This window comes from Carassius carassius, chromosome 22, assembly GCF_963082965.1.
Source record: "Carassius carassius chromosome 22, fCarCar2.1, whole genome shotgun sequence".
NCBI classification, from domain to species: domain Eukaryota; kingdom Metazoa; phylum Chordata; class Actinopteri; order Cypriniformes; family Cyprinidae; genus Carassius; species Carassius carassius.
In genome coordinates this window covers 31,592,997-31,607,316 of record NC_081776.1, presented here as the reverse complement: position 1 = coordinate 31,607,316, position 14,320 = coordinate 31,592,997, and the positions used below count along the sequence as shown (strand labels likewise).

The 14,320-nt window shown below is 46.2% G+C and overlaps 1 pseudogene; it reads left to right on the top strand.

Annotated features, from left to right (window-relative positions):
- Positions 1-12,650, top strand: part of LOC132099229 (gastrula zinc finger protein XlCGF26.1-like) — a 31,450-nt pseudogene extending 18,800 nt beyond the window's left edge.
- Positions 12,651-14,320: the final 1,670 nt, after the last annotated feature.

The following is a 14,320-nucleotide window of genomic DNA, read 5'->3' as shown; positions in this document are numbered from 1 at the left end:
ACGGCATAGCTCATTCTAAGCCTACACTCACTCTAGGCCTCTGCTCACTCTACGGCATGGCTCATTTTAAGCCTCCACTTACTCTAGGCCTCCGCTCAATCTAGGCCTCCACTCACTCTAGGCCTCCACTCACTCTACGGCATGGCTCATTCTAAGCCTCCACTCACTCTAGGCCTCTGCTCACTCTACGGCATGGCCCAATCTAAGCCTCCACTCACTCTAAGCCTCCACTCACTCTAGGCCTCTGCTCACTCTACGGCATGGCTCATTCTAAGCCTCCACTCACTCTAGGCCTCCGCTCAATCTAGGCCTCCACTCACTCTAGGGCATGGCTCATTCTAAGCCTCCTTTTACTCTAGGCCTCCGTTCAATCTAGGCCTTCACTCACTCTAGGGCATGGCTCATTCTAAGCCTCCACTCACTCTAGGCCTCCACTCACTCTACGGCATGGCTCATTCTAAGCCTCCACTCACTCTAGGCCTCCGCTCAATCTAGGCCTCCACTCACTGTAGGGCATGGCTCACTCTAGGCCTCCGCTCAATCTAGGCCTCCACTCACTCTAAGGCATGGCTCATTCTAAGCCTCCACTCACTCTAGGCCTCCGCTCAATCTAGGCCTCCACTCACTCTAAGGCATGGCTCATTCTAAGCCTCCACTTACTCTAGGCCTCCGCTCAATCTAGGCCTCCACTCACTCTAGGGTATGCCTCATTCTAAGCCTCCACTCACTCTAGGCCTCCATTCACTCTACGGCATAGCTCATTCTAAGCCTACACTCACTCTAGGCCTCTGCTCACTCTACGGCATGGCTCATTTTAAGCCTCCACTCACTCTAGGCCTCAGCTCAATCTAGGCCTCCACTCACTCTAGGCCTCCACTCACTCTACGGCATGGCTCATTCTAAGCCTCCACTCACTCTAGGCCTCTGCTCACTCTACGGCATGGCCCAATCTAAGCATCCACTCACTCTAAGCCTCCACTCACTCTAGGCCTCTGCTCACTCTACGGCATGGCTCATTCTAAGCCTTCACTCACTCTAGGCCTCCACTCACTCTAGGGCATGGCTCATGCTAAGCCTCCTCTTACTCTAGGCCTCCGCTCAATCTAGGCCTCCACTCACTCTAAGGCATGGCTCATTCTAAGCCGCCACTTACTCTAGGCCTCCGCTCAATCTAGGCCTCCACTCACTCTAGGGCATGGCTCATTCTAAGCCTCCACTCACTCTAGGCCTCCGCTCAATCTAGGCCTCCACTCACTCTAAGGCATGGCTCATTCTAAGCCTCCACTTACTCTAGGCCTCCGCTCAATCTAGGCCTCCACTCACTCTAGGGTATGCCTCATTCTAAGCCTCCACTCACTCTACGGCATAGCTCATTCTAAGCCTACACTCACTCTAGGCCTCTGCTCACTCTACGGCATGGCTCATTTTAAGCCTCCACTTACTCTAGGCCTCCGCTCAATCTAGGCCTCCACTCACTCTAGGCCTCCACTCACTCTACGGCATGGCTCATTCTAAGCCTCCACTCACTCTAGGCCTCTGCTCACTCTACGGCATGGCCCAATCTAAGCCTCCACTCACTCTAGGCCTCTGCTCACTCTACAGCATGGCTCATTATAAGCCTCCACTCACTCTAGGCCTCTGCTCACTCTACGGCATGGCCCAATCTAAGCCTCCACTCACTCTAAGCCTCCACTCACTCTAGGCCTCTGCTCACTCTACGGCATGGCTCATTCTAAGCCTCCACTCACTCTAGGCCTCCGCTCAATCTAGGCCTCCACTCACTCTAGGCCTTCACTCACTCTACGACATGGATCATTCTAAGCCTCCACTCACTCTAGGCCTCTGCTCACTCTACGGCATGGCCCAATCTAAGCCTCCACTCACTCTAAGCCTCCACTCACTCTGGGCCTCTGCTTACTCTACGGCATGGCTCATTCTAAGCCTCCACTCACTCTAGGCCTCCGCTCAATCTAGGCCTCCACTCACTCTAGGGCATGGCTCATTCTAAGCCTCCTCTTACTTTAGGCCTCCGCTCAATCTAGGCCTTCACTCACTCTAGGGCATGGCTCATTCTAAGCCTCCATTCACTCTAGGCCTCCGCACAATCTAGGCCTCCACTCACTGTAGGGCATGGCTCACTCTAGGCCTCCGCTCAATCTAGGCCTCCATTCACTCTAGGCCTCCGCTCAATCTAGGCCTCCACTTACTCTAGATCATGGCTCATTCTAAGCCTCCATTTACTCTAGGCCTCCGCTCAATCTAGGCCTCCACTCACTCTAGGGCATGGCTCACTCTAAGCCTCCACTTACTCTAGGCCTCCGCTCAATCTAGGCCTCCACTCACTCTGGGGCATGGGTCATTCTAAACCTCCACTCACTCTACGGCATGGCTCATTCTAAGCATCCACTCACTCTAGGCCTCTGCTCACTCTACGGCATGGCTCAATCACTCTACGGCATGGCTCAATCTAAGCCTCCACTCACTCTAGGCCTCTGCTCACTCTACTGCATGGCTCATTCTAAGCCTCCACTCACTCTAGGCCTCTGCTCACTCTACTGCATGGCTCATTCTAAGCCTCCACTCACTCTAGGCCTCTGCTCACTCTACGGCATGGCTCAATCACTCTACGGCATGGCTCAATCTAAGCCTCCACTCACTCTAGGCCTCTGCTCACTCTACTGCATGGCTCATTCTAAGCCTCCACTCACTCTAGGCCTCTGCTCACTCTACGGCATGGCTCATTCTAAGCCTCCACTTACTCTAGGGCATGGCTCAATCTAAGCCTCCACATACTCTAGGCCTCCGCTCAATCTAGGCCTCCACTCACTCTAGGGCATGGGTCATTCTAAACCTCCACTCACTCTACGGCATGGCTCATTCTAAGCATCCACTCACTCTAGGCCTCTGCTCACTCTACGGCATGGCTCAATCACTCTACGGCATGGCTCAATCTAAGCCTCCACTCACTCTAGGCCTCTGCTCACTCTACTGCATGGCTCATTCTAAGCCTCCACTCACTCTAGGCCTCTGCTCACTCTACTGCATGGCTCATTCTAAGCCTCCACTCACTCTAGGCCTCTGCTCACTCTACGGCATGGCTCAATCACTCTACGGCATGGCTCAATCTAAGCCTCCACTCACTCTTGGTCTCTGCTCACTCTACTGCATGGCTCATTCTAAGCCTCCACTCACTCTAGGCATCTGCTCACTCTACGGCATGGCTCATTCTAGGCCTCCGCTCAATCTAGGCCTCCACTCACTCTAGGGCATGGCTCATTCTAAACCTCCACTCACTCTAGGCCTCCACTCACTCTACGGCATGGCTCGTTCTAAGCCTCCACTCACTCTAGGCCTCTGCTCACTCTACGGCATGGCTCATTCTAAGCCTCCACTCACTCTAGGCCTCTGCTCACTCTACGGCATGGCTCATTCTAAGCCTCCACTCACTCTAGGCCTCTTCTCAATCTAGGCCTCCACTCATTCTAGGGCATGCCTCATTCTAAGCCTCCACTCACTCTAGGCCTCCACTCACTCTACGGCATGGCTCATTCTAAGCCTCCACTTACTCTAGGCCTCCGCTCAATCTAGGCCTCCACTCACTCTAGGGCATGGCTCATTCTAAACCTCCACTCACTCTAGGCCTTCACTCACTCTACGACATGGATCATTCTAAGCCTCCACTCACTCTAGGCCTCTGCTCACTCTACGGCATGGCTCAATCTAAGCCTCCACTCACTCTAGGCCTCTGCTCACTCTACGGCATGGCTCATTCTAAGCCTTCACTCACTCTAGGCCTCTAATCAATCTAGGCCTCCACTCACTCTAGGGCATGGCTCATTCTAAGCCTCCACTTACTCTAGGCCTCCGCTCAATCTAGGCCTCCACTCACTCTAGGGCATGTCTCATTCTAAACCTCCACTCACTCTAGGCCTCCACTCACTCTACGGCATGGCTCGTTCTAAGCCTCCACTCACTCTACGCCTCTGCTCACTCTACGGCATGGCTCATTCTAAGCCTCCACTCACTCTAGGCCTCTGCTCACTCTACGGCATGGCTCATTCTAAGCCTCCACTCACTCTAGGCCTCTTCTCAATCTAGGCCTCCACTCATTCTAGGGCATGCCTCATTCTAAGCCTCCACTCACTCTACGGCTTGGCTCATTTTAAGCCTCCACTTACTCTAGGCCTCCGCTCAATCTAGGCCTCCACTCACTCTAGGGCATGGCTCATTCTAAACCTCCACTCACTCTAGGCCTCCACTCACTCTACGGCATGGCTCGTTCTAAGCCTCCACTCACTCTAGGCCTCTGCTCACTCTACGGCATGGCTCATTCTAACCCTCCACTCACTCTAGGCCTCTGCTCACTCTACGGCATGGCTCATTCTAGGCCTCCACTCACTCTAGGCCTCTGCTCAATCTAGGCCTCCACTCACTCTAGGGCATGGCTCATTCTAAGCCTCCACTTACTCTAGGCCTCCACTCACTCTACGGCATGGCTCATTCTAAGCCTCCACTCACTCTAGGCCTCTGCTCACTCTAGGGCATGGCTCAATCTAGGCCTCCACTCACTCTAGGGCATGCCTCATTCTAAGCCCCCACTCACTCTAGGCCTCTGCTCAATCTAGGACTCCACTCACTCTAGGGCACGCCTCATTCTAAGCCTCCACTCACTCTACGGCATGGCTCACTCTAAGCCTCCACTCACTCTAGGCCTCTGCTCGCTCTACGGCATGGCTCAATCTAAGCCTCCACTCACTCTAGGCCTCTGCTCAATCTAGGCCTCCACTCACTCTAGGGCATGGCTCATTCTAAGCCTCCACTTACTCTAGGCCTCCGCTCAATCTAGGCCTCCACTCACTCTAGGGCATGGCTCATTCTAAACCTCCACTCACTCTAGGCCTCCACTCACTCTACGGCATGGCTCGTTCTAAGCCTCCACTCACTCTAGGCCTCTGCTCACTCTACGGCATGGCTCATTCTAAGCCTCCACTCACTCTAGGCCTCTGCTCACTCTACGGCATGGCTCATTCTAAGCCTCCACTCACTCTAGGCCTCTGCTCAATCTAGGCCTCCACTCATTCTAGGGCATGCCTCATTCTAAGCCTCCACTCACTCTAGGCCTCCACTCACTCTACGGCATGGCTCATTCAAAGCCTCCACTTACTCTAGGCCTCCGCTCAATCTAGGCCTCCACTCACTCTAGGGCATGGCTCATTCTAAGCCTCCACTCACTCTAGGCCTCTGCTCACTCTACGGCATGGCTCATTCTAAGCCTCCACTTACTCTAGGCCTCCACTCACTCTAGGCCTCCTCTCACTCTACGGCATGGCTCGTTCTAAGCCTCCACTCACTCTAGGCCTCTGCTCACTCTACGGCATGGCTCATTCTAAGCCTCCACTCACTCTAGGCCTCCACTCACTCTACGGCATGGCTCATTCTAAGCCTCCACTTACTCTAGGCCTCCGCTCAATCTAGGCCTCCACTCACTCTAGGGCATGGCTCATTCTAAGCCTCCACTCACTCTAGGCCTCTGCTCACTCTACAGCATGGCTCATTCTAAGCCTCCACTCACTCTAGGCCTCTGCTCAATCTAGGCCTCCACTCATTCTAGGGCATGCCTCATTCTAAGCCTCCACTCACTCTAGGCCTCCACTCACTCTACGGCATGGCTCATTCTAAGCCTCCACTTACTCTAGGCCTCCGCTCAATCTAGGCCTCCACTCACTCTAGGGCATGGCTCATTCTAAGCCTCCACTCTACGGCATGGCTCACTCTAAACCTCCACTCACTCTAGGCCTCTGCTCACTCTACGGCATGGCTCATTCATAGCCTCCACTCACTCTAGGCCTCTGCTCAATCTAGGCCTCCACTCACTCTAGGGCATGCCTCATTCTAAGCCTCCACTTACTCTAGGCCTCCACTCACTCTACGGCATGGCTCATTCTAAGCCTCCACTCACTCTAGGCCTCTGCTCAATCTAGGCCTCCACTTACTCTAGGGCATGGTTTATTCTAAGCCTCCACTCACTCTACAGCATGGCTCACTCTAAGCCTCTACTCACTCTAGGCCTCTGCTCACTCTACGGCATGGCTCAATCACTCTACAGCATGGCTCAATCTAAGCCTCCACTCACTCTAGGTCTCTGCTCACTCTAAGGCATGGCTCATTCTAAGCCTCCGCTCAATCTAGGCCTCTGCTCACTCTACGGCATGGCTCATTCTAAGTCTCCACTCACTCTAGGCCTCTGCTCAATCTAGGCCTCCACTCACTCTAGGGCATGGCTCATTCTAAGCCTCCACTCACTCTAGGCCTCCACTTACTCTACGGCATGGCTCATTCTAAGCCTCCACTCACTCTAGGCCTCTGCTCACTCTACGGCATGGCTCATTCTAAGCCTCCACTCACTCTAGGCCTCTGCTCAATCTAGGCCTCCACTCACTCCAGGGCATGGCTCATTCTAAGCCTCCACTTACTCTAGGCCTCTGCTCAATCTAGGCTGCGGCTCACTCTAGGCCACAGCTCACTCTAGGCCTCCACTCACTCAAGGCCATGGTGTGTGACGTAGTTTTCAAAGTAATTTTGTGTGGAGTGTCATGCAGTTTTGTGTTGAGAAAGTGAAACTACTTTGTTTGGCCTTCCAAAAGGATGACAGTCTTGAGGAGTATCATTTTGTATCGTATTGTTTCTGATCCACAGTTTACCTCAAACCAGCAGGTTCACGACTTTTTCAACGCCTAATACTACTCGGTCCCATCACCATATATGCTCTAATGCATAGGTGATTGCACTTATCATGGACGTATAATGAGCATACTCTTTAGGGTCCCTGGAAAATGGTGCGCAGCTGGAGGAAAACAAGACTAGATGTATTTCGTATTGCTTGGAGGGAAAGTAACCTATCCTACAGAAAAGCATTAAAAACTGCTAGATCAGATTACTTTTCTTCTCTCTTAGAAGAAAACAAACATAACCCCCAGGTATTTATTCAATACAGTGGCTAAATTAGTGAAAAATAAAGCCTCAAGTGTTGACATTTCCCAACATCACAGCAGTAATGACTTTATGAACTACATTACTTCTTAAATCGATACTACTAGAGATGAAATTGTAACCATTCAGCTGTCAGCTACAGTATCACATCAGACAGTGCACTATGACAGTTCTACTCATTCTCTACTAAAGGAGAGGAAGAATTGCATAAACTTGTTAAATCATTTAAACCAACAACATGTATATTAGACCCTATACCATCTAAGCTCCTAAAAGAGGTACTTCCAGAAGTCATAGATCCTCTTCTGAATATTATTAATTCCTCATTGTAATTAGGATATGTTCCCAAAACCTTCAAACTGGCTGTTATTAATGTTAAAAAGAGCTGATAATATTTTTTCAGGTTTTTTTGGGATAAATTGAAAGAACAGCATTGTGTTACATTTTTATTCATTTATTTGATTAAAATTTGTATTATTTTATTGATAACACTATATGTACCATAATATTTCATGAGTTTGTTTGCACATATGCTATGCAATATTTAGGCTACTGATGTGAAAATTAATTTGCTTTCTGTAAGGGACTTCAACTATAGGGCATGGCTCATTCTAAGCCTCCACTCACTCTAGGCCTTCGCTTAATCTAGGCCTCCACTCACTCTAGGGCATGGCTCATTCTAAGCTTCCACTTACTCTAGGCCTCCGCTCAATCTAGGCCTCCACTCACTCTAGGGCATGCCTCATTCTAAGCCTCCACTCACTCTAGGCCTCTGCTCACTCTACGGCATGGCTCATTCTAAGCCTCCACTCACTCTAGGCCTCCGCTCAATCTACGGCATGGCTCAATCTAAGCCTCCACTCACTCTAGGCTTCCACTCACTCCCGGGCATGGCTCATTCTAAGCCTCCACTTACTCTAGGGCATGGCTCATTCTAAGCCTCCACTCACTCTAGGCCTCCACTCTCTCTACGGCATGGCTCATTCTAAGCCTCCACTCACTCTAGGCCTCTGCTCACTCTAGGGCATGGCTCATTCTAAGCCTCCACTCACTCTAGGCCTCCACTCTCTCTACGGCATGGCTCATTCTAAGCCTCCACTTACTCTAGGCCTCTGCTCAATTTAGGCCTCCACTCACTCTAGGGCATGGCTCATTCTAAGCCTCCACTCCTTCTAGGCCTCTGCTCACTCTACGGCATGGCTCAATCTAAGCCTCCACTCACTCTAGGCCTCTGCTCACTCTACGGCATGGCTCATTCTAAGCCTCAACTCACTCTAGGCCTCTGCTCACTCTACAGCATGGCTCATTCTAAGCCTCCACTCACTCTAGGCCTCTGCTCAATCTAGGCCTCCACTCACTCTAGGGCATGGCTCATTCTAAGCCTCCACTCACTCTAGGGGATGGCTCATTCTAAGCCTCCACTCACTCTACGGCATGGCTCATTCTAAGCCTCCACTCACGCTAGGCCTCCACTCACTCTACGGCATGGCTCATTCTAAGCCTCCACTCACTCTAGGCCTCTGCTCAATCTAGGCCTCCACTCACTCTAGGGCATGGCTCATTCTAAGCCTCCACTCCTTCTAGGCCTCTGCTCACTCTACGGCATGGCTCAATCTAAGCCTCCACTCACTCTAGGCCTCTGCTCACTCTACGGCATGGCTCATTCTAAGCCTCAACTCACTCTAGGCCTCTGCTCACTCTACGGCATGGCTCATTCTAAGCCTCCACTCACTCTAGGCCTCTGCTCAATCTAGGCCTCCACTCACTCTAGGGCATGGCTCATTCTAAGCCTCCACTCACTCTAGGGGATGGCTCATTCTAAGCCTCCACTCACTCTACGGCATGGCTCATTCTAAGCCTCCACTCACGCTAGGCCTCCACTCACTCTACGGCATGGCTCATTCTAAACCTCCACTCACTCTAGGCCTCTGCTCACTCTACGGCATGGCTCATTTTAAGCCTCCACTAACTCTAGGCCTCTGCTCACTCTACGGCATGCCTCATTCTAAGCCTCCACTCACTCTACGGCATGGCTCATTCTAAGCCTCCACTCACTCTAGGCCTCTGCTCACTCTACGGCATGGCTCATTCTAAGCCTCCACTCACTCTAGGCCTCTGCTCAATCTAGGCCTCCACTCACTCTAGGGCATGGCTCATTCTTAGCCTCCACTCACTCTAGGCCTCTGTTTAATCTAGGATTGGAATGCCTTATTGGTGTGAGAGCCCATTCCACAAGGGGAATGGCCTCCTCATGCGTTTCGTCAAGTGGCATATCTATCAGTGAGATCTGTGCAGGAGCGGAGTCTATCTGTCTAACCTCCCTTGTGGGAAGTACTTTCTCAAGCCCTCAGCTAAGCTCAGGGCGAGATAATGTCCAAGTCCCTTAGGGCCCTTTTTAGCGCACAACAAGCTGCGCAAATATATGAATGTCGCTTCAGTCGAATGATCTGATGAATGGTGCTACTGGCCCTTCTGGCAGGTCGAAGCGCCATTTGGTTTGTGCAGCTACACAAACATGAAAAAATCAGGCTTCAGCAGAATGAAAAAAGGAGATTTTCCCTTACACATAACGCTTGTTCCCTTAGAGCATACCTTGCTTTTCAGACCGATGAGCTTTTATAAAAAATTATGCGTTTCAGAAAGATGGGACAAAGAGGAGAAACAATAATGTACTTTATGTGGAAAATAATGTTTTTGAACCTTAAACCACATAATCACATTGCATTACACCAAATACACGAAATAATGTTCTTTTTAGCAGCACCATATGACCCCTTTAACTGCCGGAGCACATAAGCAGTGCTCATCTTGCTCTGGCATCCATTGTTTCAGCATTCCTCCATCTCCTCAACCCCATCAACACAATTTAAATATCTTGCCATTTACAATTGTTTTCCAAGCACTTGTTAATCAGAGCTGGAGTTGAAGTCCCTTACAGCAAGCAAATTAATTTTCACATCAGTAGCCTAAATATTGCATAGCATATGTGCAAACAAACTCATGAAATATTATGGTACATATAGTGTTATCAAGTTACCAGTTTGCCAAAAAACAGTAAACTAAATATTCAGGTGTTTTACATACAATTTACACATGATTATGAGCAGGTGTAATTTTTTTGTGTACCAACGTTTTGAAAATATGAAAACATTAAAGGATTCCAAAAATGTACATTAGAACAGCATTATGAACAACACAGGAAAATCAATCTGTTTGTGTTGTATAAATTAGGCCTATTGTATGTTGCTACTCATGAGTGGCATAGGTGCATTTACACAGAAGGTACAATTGTATAAGTAATGTCTTGAGTATTTTTTAAATGAATTACTAAAAACTAAAACCACAAATGCATTTGAATGAAAAAAAATGCAAGTCTTAATGAGTGAGCAGTGGTTTCAAATTATTTGTAAGCTGAATCATTCAGTAACGAAACGCCACTGTGTGTTTCTCATAGATAACAGTTTTAACCATGAGGTTCTCATGGAGTCCTCTAGTGGCCTGTCACTTCCCGGTTCTGGGCAGCATTTCACTTTGCTTTTTACAAATAGCAAACCGTCAAATTGCAGCTGTCAACACAACACCTGGGTTCTTATATACGAAAATGTCATAACAGTACCCAAATTGAGTTCTAGCACCTTATGTATTTTTTTTTATTTATTTTTTTTAATTAAGTGATAGTTCACCTAAAAATGATATTATCCCTTTAATATCTTGTTTTTACAATTTTATAGAAAAAGATTACTAGCTATTCCATCGTTCATCATCAAACTCTCTGAAGTTTTATCAGATTGTGAGAAAATATAAAACTGAATAATCATAGTCATAACTGCAAAATCTAATGATAATGTCCAGCATAAACAAGTGAAGCAGAAAAAATCAGAGGACTTAATACAGAGCCCTGTGGTACACCATACTTGTGTTTGAGACATCTATTCATATACATGTAATGGCAGTCTGACAGATAGGATCTTATCCATGTTTAATCATATATTGTTAATGCTATGCAAGAGAATGTTGTGGTCTATGTTGTTGATTGATCTAATAGCACTAAAAGATAGATAACTATAGTAAGGAACATGGTAAGGAAGGTTTCTGTACTATGAATTGGCTTAAATCCTGACTGCAATACTGTTTCTCTTCAACACTGAACATAGTTGAGAGGAGGACACAATTTTTTTTTTTTTCATTTTTTTTTTTTATATTTTAGACATAAATGACAAATTTGGGATTTGTCTTTTCTCCTGGGTCATGTGATAATGGGTTTGATAACTTTCAGCTTTCTTAGACTACAGTTTAAATTTTTTTTGGACTTGTTTTAAAGAAGGAGAAACGTTCAGAAAAATGATGGATTCTGAGAAAACTCTTATTTTAGTAGCTTAGTGTGTGTAGTATCTAACATGTTGTTGTTTTTATTGATTTATGTTGCTTTGATGTCTGTCGCTTTGTGAAGTCAAACTTGTATTTGCCTTTTTTTCATTTTAGACCTCAAAGTGCTGAAAGAGGACAGTCAGAAGACAGTCAGAAACCGAATGAGAAGGAAGACAATAATCATCATGATTTCATGACTAAGGGAAAATCCACTAAGAAGACCTCACAAAAAAGAGTTCAGATGACCAAATCAAACGGTTTATTCAGTTGCTGTCAGTGTGGAAAGTGTTTTAGTAAAAAAAAAAAACTTGTACTCCACATGAGAGTTCACACTGGAGAGAAGCGGTTCTCCTGCCAAGTGTGGAAAGAGCTTCACAACCAAACTTAACTTTAGGAATCACATGAGAGTTCACACTGGAGAGAAGCCGTTCACCTGCCAACAGTGTGGGAAAAGCTTCTCTCAAAAAGGAAATCTTAAAGTCCACATGATGGTTCACACTGGAGAGAAGCCGTTCACCTGCCAAGAGTGTGGAAAGAGCTTCACAGCCGAACTAAACCTTAGGAATCACATGAGAGTTCACACTAGAGAGATATCTTTCACCTGCCTAGAGTGTGGAAAGAGTTTCACTCAAAATGGAAACCTTAAAGTCCACATGAGAATTCACACTGGAGAGAAACCTTACATTTGCACCCAATGTGTAAAGTGTTTTGCACATAAAAACACCTTTAATTACCACATGAAAATTCACATTCAAGAGAAATCTTTCACCTGCCGAAAGTGTGGAACAAGTTTCACTGATAAACAAAGCCTTGAAGTCCACATGAAAGTTCACACGGGAGAGAAACCTTATACTTGCTCTCTGTGTGGAAAGAGTTTCAGACACAAAAAAACCTTTAATCACCACATGAAAAATCACAATGGAGAGAAGTTGTTCGCATGTGAACAGTGTGGAAAGAGGTTTCGTTATAAAAATAGCATCAGCAATCACATGATACTTCACACTGGAGAGAAGCCGTATACCTGCAAACTGTGTGGGAAGAGCTTCACACAAAAAGGAACTCTTAAGAATCACCAGAGTATTCACAAAAGAGAGAAACCCTTCAAATGTGTGGAAAATGACTAACATGTAAAGGAAACCACATGAGGATTCACACGAGAGAGAAGGCATTCATATGTGTGTGCTCGTACGGTCATATACATGAAAAGCATGTGCGACTAAAATGTTCACAATTGAAATCCTGCAATAATCTGCAAAATTGTTAATCAAAAACGTGCATGATAAATAAAGATATTGTATCTCAAAAGAGAGAGCCGTATTTTCAAATATTTTGCATGTTACGGGTATACGTCACTCTGGGTAACACATTTGCATAAACCTGCCTGCGAAATACCAACACCTGCCCACAAACACTCCTGCTAGTTAGTGTGTTAGCATAATGTTTAAGAAGACGCTGTGTCTTTCCACAGAAATACTATTCAAACCTTTTGTTGTGTGTATGTCATATTACCAAGGACTGAATATCTAATCTTGGTTTTTAATCTTCTTAATTTGGACTAACAAGCTCTCCGAACCATTACCTGTAAGCGCGATTAAGTTATGTGTAGTGTTGGACAGTAACGTGTTACATTAATTTGATAACTTTTTTAGTTCCTGAGTGATCTAAAGCATAATAATTAAAAAAATAGTAATCAGAGTATAGTTACAAACCGAGGTCTCTATACGTTACTGCGGCATTACATTGCTGACAAAATGCATTAGACCCGAAGCAACTGAGTGCGGCGCGGGATGCTGCTGAGAGCGGGAGAACTCGTGTGAAAATGAGTCACAGGACTGATGCAAAATAGAAATATCTATGCATAAAATATCTAAAACAAACAAATAAATGGTTGTTCATCTATTGCACAAAAGCAACATTTACTACTGCCCAACACTGTTTATGTGTACATTTTCAACGGAGTGCCCAAAATATCATATGTGAACCCACTATTTCCTAAGAATGTGTCGATTATTGTATATAGACGTTCTTCTAATTCATTCAGTCAAAGAATGTAGTGTAGCACACAGACTTTATAATCACTGTGAAACAGCTGTTTATTTTGCTGCAGGGGAAGTTATAGGGTTAATACTGCTGTGCCTGATAAAACTGTACTGCGTTATGATTAAAAGTTAATACAGAGCATCTTTTGTCTGTCGTTCTTCAAACATTACAAAAGATATATTTTGGTTTACAAACTGTATTGTTTCATCAGTTAGTCACGTTAGCACTCGGCTAACATATCCAGCAACTGTTCACAGTAAAGCAGCTAAACTTTAGCTGTGGGCACAATTTGCTTGCACAAGTGTTTGTGTATTTTATGTCATTATACGAACGGATTGGAGCACTATATTATTGTTTTATGTAAAGGTGCTTTGTCAATGGTAAAGCTGACCAACTGGCTCAAGGACTCCTCTCTGTGCCAATCACAACGGTCTTGTCCAGCTGACCAATCAGAGTAGAGCATGCTTATGGAAGGGGGAGGGGTTTGCTCCAAACTTGCTAGGAACTAATCGTTTCGAAATCATTGGCAAATATTATTAAATGTATATTCTGAGAAAAGTACAATGTTTTCTGACAATATTAGGACACTTTAAAATACCATATGACCTGCTTTTTAATAACATTCAAGTGTTGATTTAAAAAAAAAGGAATGCTTAAAGCTAGAATAAAACTGATTTTTTTGTTCAAAAGGGTAACACTTTACGGTAAGGGTACACAAATGACCATGAATTAATGCATAAATTAATGTGTGAATTATGCATTACTTCATGAATTATCAGGAACTAACGAGCTCATAATCTTTCATTCACGACTTCATGGATGAACAACACCTTAATTGAGACATTAAGTAAGGTGAGTACATCATTGTGATTTATGATAAATTACACATGATCATGATGTTTTCTTTGTTAACCAAAAACAA